Below are 8425 nucleotides of genomic sequence, written 5' to 3'. Positions count from 1 at the left end.
TTCCTTCCTTCCTTCCTTCCTTCCTTCCTTCCTTCCTTCCTTCTCCTTCTTTCCTTTCTTTTATTTTCTTCTTTCTTTCTCTCTCTCTTTCTTTCTTTTTTCTTTTTCTTCTTTTTCTTTTTTTTAACTGAGCTTCACTCTTGTTGCCCAGGTTGGAGTGCAATGGCACAATCTCACCTCACTGCAACCTCCGCCTGCTGGGTTCAAGCAATTCTTCTGCCTCAGCCTCCCAAATAGCTGGGATTATAGGCATGTGCCACCATGCCCGGCTAATTTTGTATTTTTAGTAGAGACAGGGTTTCTCCATGTTGGTCAGGCTGGTCTCAAACTCCCGACCTCAGGTGATCTGCCCGCCTCGGCCTCCCAAAGTGCTGAGATTACAGGCGTGAGCCACCGCGCCCGGCCAGGGACCCTTTTCTTTAACCGATTCCTCACCTTCTAGCCCAAGAGCTAGAGCTGACCCCAAAAGATACATTTGCCAAGACTCTCCTCTCACTCCACCAAAAGGAGAAATTAATCCTGTTTTCTCTCATTCCAATCACTAAAAAGCTTCTTTATCAGAACAACAGTAGAATCACAATAGCTGATATGTATTGAATGCTTATTATTTGACAGGCACTGGGCTTTACCTTTCATATATAAAGGGTTTTTAATCCTCGGCAACTTAGTCAATAGCTGTGCTCAAATAAAGACCACAGTAAAGGGGCCTTTTGCTATACTGCAACTGTTTCTCACACTCCTTTTTCCACACACAACAAAAGTGGTTCTCCTGTGACCTTTCACGCACATACAGCATACCTTTTCAACCAGGCAACAGACCTCTAGGTCTAGCACATCTGCCACAGTGACTTCCCCTCAGCAACCGGCTTTTTAAATAACCATAGAGCCTATTACTATGCCAGGCACCAGGCTCAGCATTTGTTAAACAGTATCTCACTTATTCTTCTTTAAAGTTGTTGATGAGGTCGGACACAGTGGCTCACGCCTGTAATTTGAGCACTTTGGGAGGCTGAGGCAGGTGGATCACTTGAGCTCAGGAGTTTGAGACCATCCTGGGCAACATGATGAAACCCCATCTCTACCAAAAAATACAAAAATCTTAGCCAGCCGTGGTGGCGTGCCTGTAGTCCCAGCTACTCAGGAGGTTGAGGTGGGAGGATCACTTAAGCCTGCAAGGCAGAGGTTGCAGTAAGCTGAGATCACACCGCTGCACTGCAGCCTGGACAACAGAGACCCTGTCTCAAATTAAATAAGTAAATAATAAAGCATCAACAACTTTATTTTTATTTATTTATTTATTTATTTATTTATTTCATTTTTTTTTTTTTTTTGAGACGCAGTCTCCCTCTGTCGCCCAGGCTGGAGTGCAGTGGCCGGATCTTGGCTCACTGCAAGCTCCGCCTCCCGGATTTACACCATTCTCCTGCCTCAGCCTCCCGAGTAGCTGGGACTATAGGCGCCCACCACCTCGCCCGGCTAGTTTTTTGTATTTTTTAGTAGAGACGGAGTTTCACCGGGTTAGCCAGGATGGTCTCAATCTCCTGACCTTGTGATCCACCCGTCTTGGCCTCCCAAAGTGCTGGGATTACAGGCTTGAGTCACTGCGCCCGGCCTATTTATTTTTTTTTTTTGAGACAGGGTCTGGCTTCGTTACCCAGGCCGGAATGCAGTGGCATAATCATAGCTCACTGCAGTCTCTGCCTCGGGGGCTCAAGTGATCCTCACACCTCAACCTAATAAGTAACTGGAACTAGAGGGATGCACTACCATGCCCAGCTAATTTTTTTTTTTTTTTTTTTTTTTCTGAGATGGAGTCTCGCTCTGTCGCCAGGCTGGAGTGCAGTGGCACAATCTCGGCTCACTGCAACCTCTGCCTCCCGGGTTCAAGCAATTCTCCTGCCTCAGCCTCCCAAGTAACTGGGACTACAGGCGCCTGCTGCCACGCCTGGCTAATTTTTGTATTTTTAGTAGAGATGGGGTTTTACCATGTTGGCAAGGATGGTCTTGATCTCTTGACCTCATGATCCACCTGCCTCAGCCTCCCAAAGTACTGGGATTACAGGCGTGAGCCACCGCGCCCAGCCATGCGCAGCTACTTTTTGTTTATTTTTATTTTTTATTTTTATTTTTATTATTTTTTTTGAGACGGAGTCTCACTCTGTCGCCCAGGCTGGAGTGCAGTGGCCGGATCTCAGCTCACTGCAAGCTCTGCCTCCTGGGTTTACACCATTCTCCTGCCTCAGCCTCCCGAGTAGCTGGGACTACAGGCATCCGCCACCTCACCCGGCTAGTTTTTGTATTTTTTAGTAGAGACGGGGTTTCACCGTGTTAGCCAGGATGGTCTCGATCTCCTGACCTCGTGATCCGCCCGTCTCGGCCTCCCAAAGTGCTGGGATTACAGGCTTGAGCCACCGCGCCCGGCCGCACAGCTAATTTTTAAATTTGTTTTGTAGAGACAGAGTCTCGCTATGTTGCCTAGGCTGGTCTCAGATTCCTGGGCTCAAGTGAATTCCCCCACCTGAAAGTGCTGGGATTACAGGCCGAAGCCACTGCACCTGGCCTCTTGATGGTATTTTTACAGACCAACAAACAAGCTCAGGCTCAGAGTTTAGCCCAGGTTCATACAACTGATAAACTGTGCATTTGGGATCCAGACCCAGATGTGCCTGATTTCAAAGCCAGTGCTCTCAACACCCATGCCATTTGGACTACATTTTGTGGTCGATGACTTTCAGTACTATACTACCTTGGGCTTGCTGTTTGGGGCCCAAGAGCACTCTCCTAATATATCTCCAAGGGACTGTACTTTATGTGTAGATAAGATTTTGAGCTATTAGAGGGCCACCCTGTCTTACTCAGTTTTATGTACTCAGTGCCTAGCGGGGCACCTGGCACATAGCAATGTTCAGTAAGTGTATGTGAAGTGAAGGGCTGAAAAAGTGAGTAAACAAACACCCCATTTGGTATACTTCAACATACAGCTGATCTCACAAGAGAGCATCACTGGGGACATAAGGATACAAACTTCCTCACTCATTTGTTTGTTTGTTTGTTGATGTTTTTGAGACAGGGTCACCCTCTGTCCCCCAGGCTGGAGTGCAGTGGCATGATCTCAGCTCACAGCAACCTTCACCTCCTGGGTTCAAGCAATTCTCCTGCCTCAGCCTCCTGAGTAGCTGAGATTACAGGCGTGCACCATCATAACCTGGCTAATTTTTGTATTTTTAGTAGAGACAGGGTTTCACCATATTGGTCAAGCTGGTCTCGAACTCCCAACCTCCGGTGATCCACCCACCTCGACCTCCCAAAGTGCTGGGGTTACAGGCGTGAGCCACCGTGCCTGGCCCAAACTTCCCCACTCTTAATTTTTCTGGTTCATCTCTCTAACATCTTCAGACAGGAGGCCTGGTCTACTATTGGCCCTGTCACTGATTGGCTTTTTATTTTTTTTATTTTTTTGGATACAGGGTCTTGCTTGCTCTGTTACCCATGCTGGAGTGCAGTGGCTGGATTATGGCTTACTGTAGCCTCAATGTCCTGGGCTCAAGTGGTCCTCCCACCTCAGCCTCCAGAATAGCTGGGACGACAGGTATGCACTACCATGCCTGGCTAATTTTTAAATTTTTTGTTGAGACGGGGGTCTCACCACATTTCCCAGACTGGTCTTGAACTACTGGACTCAAGCAATCCTCCCACCTCAGCCTCCCAAAGTGCTGGCATTACAGGCAGGAGCCACTGCTCCCAGCCTGAGATTCTTCATGCCATCAGAATCAGGGTCCTGTTTTGGTGTATCTCCAGGGCTGTTGAATTCCCGCTCACCCCTATTACAAAAGCAAAGCAATTGGAATACAAATAAGACCTTGTTTGAAGGAAAACCCAAGACACACAGGAGAGTTTACATCATCTGGCCCACTAAAACATGGTATGCTGCCACACCCACGGTGACTCATTGACTTGTATGCATGATCTGGCCCCAGCCTCTGTCTCTGGCTTCATCTTGCACCATCCTGGCCCATCAGGTCCCAGATGCGTCATGTTCCCTCCCACCTCAGAGCCTTTGCACATGCTGTTCCTACTGCCTGGAATTCTCTTCTGCTTCCTGTTCGCCCTACTTAGCATCCACCTGTCTTTAACTCTTGGCTCGGATGTCATTTCTTCAGGGAAACGTTCTCTGAACACTCCACCCTTTGCCTGAGTCCCTATTATAAGCTGTCATCATATCTCAAAGCTTTCTTTTGTAACACTAACCAGTCTCTCGTGAACTATTTATGGGATTCTTAGATTACTGTGTCTCTATGACTAGATTGTCTGCTTTGCTCATTGCTGTCTCCAGTGGCCAGCAAAGCACCTACTGTGTGCTCAAAATTCTTTGATTCTTTTTTTGTTGGGTTTCTTTTTGTCATTGTTGTTGGGTTTCTTAAGCATGCATCTAGCTGATAACCCAGACATCATCCTTTAGAGGACTGATTCATGTACACTTTTCATTCAATCAGCTTCTCTCAAAGACCATTCTGGGTGTTGTTTGTTTGTTTGTGACAGAGTCTCACTCTGTCACCCAGGCTGGAGTGCATGGCTCAGTCTCAGCTCACTGCAACCTCCGCCTCCCAGGTTGAAGTGATTCTCGTGCCTCAGCCTCCTGAGTAGCTGGGATTACAGGCACCCACCATGCCCTGCTAATTTTTGTATTTTTAGTAGAGAGGTGGTTTTGCCATGTTGGCCAGGCTGGTCTCAAACTCCTGACCTCAAATGATCCACGAGCTTTGGCCTCTCAAAGTGGTGGGATTACAGGCATGGGCCACTGCACCTGGCCGCATTCTGGGTTTTAAACCTCCTTGTCAGCTGCAGTCTTGATGAATGTGTCTGGTTTCTTATTTTGATCCTATTCACTCTGTTCTCTATCACACCGGAGGTTGCTAAGATTATTCTGTTGAAGGTCTAGAATAATGAACTTTCCTGCAATGTGTCCTAACAAAATCATCATCAAATGGCTCAAGAAAAACAAAAGTACAACACTGCAAACCCACCACCCCAGCTACAGGTGTCAAACCACACAAAGCCACAGAATAAAACTCCAGGATCAGTTTGCCAGAACATAACAAGGTTTCAGTCTTCAGTCTCCTTCCTGAAGTGTATGGAGACAACCTTATTCCGTGCAGCCAAGAAGTTCTATGCATTCTATTGACACTTTCGGGGTAAAACTGCTTTTAGTGTTTATGTATTATCTTAATTCAGAACTTTTTTTCTTTGAGGATATTTCTATTTCTGTTTTTAAAAAATCTGGTGGCCAGGCACGGTGGCTCACACCTGTAACCCCAGCACTTTGGGAGACCGAGGCGGGTGGATCACGAGGTCAGGAGATCGAGACCATCCTGGACAACATGGTGAAACCCCGTCTCTACTAAAAAATACAAAAATTAGCAGGGTGTGGTGGCGCACACCTGTAGTCCCAGCTACTCGGAAGGCTGAGGCAGGAGAATCGCTTGAACTTGGGAGGCAGAGGTTGCAGTGAGCCGAGATCGCGCCACTGCACTACAGCCTGGTGACAGAGTGAGACTCCATCTCAACAACAACAATCTGTTTACTGGCCAGGCACAGTGGCTCACACCTATAATCTCAGCACTTTGGGAAGCTGAGATGGGTGGATCACTTGAGCTCAGGAGTTCAAGACCATCCTGGGTAAGATGGTGAAACCTCATCTCCAGAAAATAAATAAATAAATAAACTCTTCACAGGCCAGGTGCATGCAGTGGCTCATGCCTATAATCCCAAGAGCTTTGGAAGGCCAAGGTGAGAGGACTGCTTGAGGCCAGGAGTTCGAGACCAGCTTGGTCAACATGGTGAGACTCTGTCTCCATGAAAAATAAAAAATTGGCCGGGCGCGGTGGCTCAAGCCTGTAATCCCAGCACTTTGGGAGGCCGAGACGGGTGGATCACGAGGTCAGGAGATCGAGACCATCCTGGATAACACGGGGAAACCCCGTCTCTACTAAGAAATACAAAAAACTAGCCGGGCGAGGTGGTGGGCGCCTGTAGTCCCAGCTACTCGGGAGGCTGAGGCAGGAGAATGGCGTGAACCCGGGAGGCGGAGCTTGCAGTGAGCTGAGATCCGGCCACTGCACTCCAGCCTGGGCTACAGAGCGTGACTCCGTCTCAAAAAAAAAAAAAAAAAAAAAATAGGCATGGCGGCGCATGCCTGGAGTCCTTGCTAATTGGGAGGCTGAGGCAGGAGAATCACATGAGCCCAAGAGTTTGAGGCTACAGTGAGCTATGATGATACCACTGCCCTCCAGCCTGGGTGACAGAGTGAGACCTTGTCACTAAAAATAAAATTAAAAAAAAAATCCGTTCACGGATTCTAAAAATACCCTTATATCAATCTTTTCCAATGCTGAGATTATTTCTGGCAGGCAGATTGTAGTAGAATTCATTTGCCTCCTCTTCGGATGTGTTGATCTTAAGAATGTTGGTGATAAAACATAAATGCTAAAATCTAGTTTTATCTTGTAACTATTTCAAATACGCTATGGGACTGCCTCTCTGCATCTATTAAAGTACAGAAAAAAAAAAGAAGGAGACCACCTCTCTAACAGAAATTTCTCCAACCTTAGGGGAGGAGGTATCTGCACTCCATGTTCACTGCAGCACTGTTCACAACAGCCAAGATGTGGAAGCAATAAAATGCCCATCAACAGTTGAGTGGATAAAGAAATGCGGTGGCTCAAGCCTGTGATCCCAGCACTTTGGGAGGCTGAGATGGGTGGATCACGAGGTCAGAAGTTCAAGACCAGCCTGGCCAATATGGTGAAACCCGTCTCTACTAAAAATACAAAATTTAGCTGGGCACGGTGGCTCATGCCTGTCATCCCAGCACTTTGGGAGGCCAAGTTGGGAGGATCACATGAGGCCAGGAGTTCAACACCAGCCTGGCCAACATGACGAAACCCCATCTCTACTGGAAAAAAAGCAACACAAAATTAGCCAGGAGTGGTGGTGGGCACCTGTAATCCCAGCTTCTCAGGAGGCTGAAGCAGGAGAATTGCTTGAACTCAGGAGGTGGAGGTTGCACTGAGCTGAAATTCAGCCACTGCACTCCAGCCTGGGCAACAGAGCGAGACTCTGTCTCAAAAAAAAAAAAAAAGTAGTATGTGTATATATATATATATATATATATATATATATATATATACACAATGGAATACTATTTAGCCACAAAAACAAACAAAATCTGTCATTTAAATAACTTAGGTTGGGCCAGGTGCGGTGGTTCATGTGTGTAATCCTAGCACTTTGGGAGGCTGAGACGGGTGGATCATGAGGTCAGAAGTTCAAGACCAGCCCGGCCAATATGGTGAAACCCCGTCTCTACTAAAAATACAAAATTTAGCTGGGCATGGTGGCACACGCCTGTAGTCCCAGCTACTTGGGAGGCTGAGGCAGGAGAATCACTTGAACCTGGAAGGCGGAGGTTACAGTGAGCCGAGATCGCGCCACTGCACTCCAGCCTAGGTGACAGAGTGAGACTCCATCTCAAAAATAAATAAATAAACAAACAAAAAATAAGCAAAATAAAATAAATAACTTAGGTTGAGCTAGATACAATCCCAAGTAGCTGAGATTACAGGCGCGTGACACCACGCCCAGCTAATTTTTTGTATTTTTAGTAGAGAGGGGGTTTTGTCATGTTGGCCAGGTTGGTCTCGAACTCCTGACCTCAAGCGATCCACCTGCCTCGGCTCCCAAAGTGCTGGGATTACAGGCATGAGCCACTGTACCCGGCCAAAATTTCTCATTGTTGAATTGCGTATGGAACAATAAGGTGGTGGGATACAATAGGTGTCAGGTGTCGCAGATACTATAATCCTATGAGCTAAAATACATATAGCCATAAAATAATGTTTAATTGTTATCAAATCCTTTAGTTCCCTGACATTGTCCTATTCAGTGTTGCCTTTTCACTAGGCAAGTTGATGTGCAGCCATAAACAAGAAGAAGAGGAGAAAATTTAATATTTTGATTCTCAGATTGGAAGTCAGTCTCCCAAGGGTCATTTTAGGTTTCTACTTGGCAGGAAGTGGCTCAGAAGCAACTCTACCTTTCTCAGTTTTGCTCTGGACAGCCCAGCCTGAGGGAGAAAGCACGCATTGATAAAGAACATAACCAAACCTCACCCAACTTCTCTTTTCAGCACCCTAATTAAAAAGGCTAAATGAGGTGGCTCTTCCCCGCTCATGAAAATCATCTCTGAAGTAACCCTGAAACCTGTTAACAAAGGCGCATTTATTCAGCACAATAGAACTTTGATATCTGCAATGCTTAAAAAAATACATTCCCATTCCTGAGGAAATTAACTTGCCAGGTTCAGTTTAAACGCGATGAACCTTCCTTATTTTACTCCAGTAAAATAAAAAGAAACCAAGGAAACATA

The sequence above is a fragment of the Macaca mulatta genome, chromosome 11 (genome assembly GCF_049350105.2).
Source record: "Macaca mulatta isolate MMU2019108-1 chromosome 11, T2T-MMU8v2.0, whole genome shotgun sequence".
NCBI classification, from domain to species: Eukaryota; Metazoa; Chordata; class Mammalia; order Primates; family Cercopithecidae; genus Macaca; species Macaca mulatta.
This window is presented reverse-complemented; position numbering follows the sequence as displayed.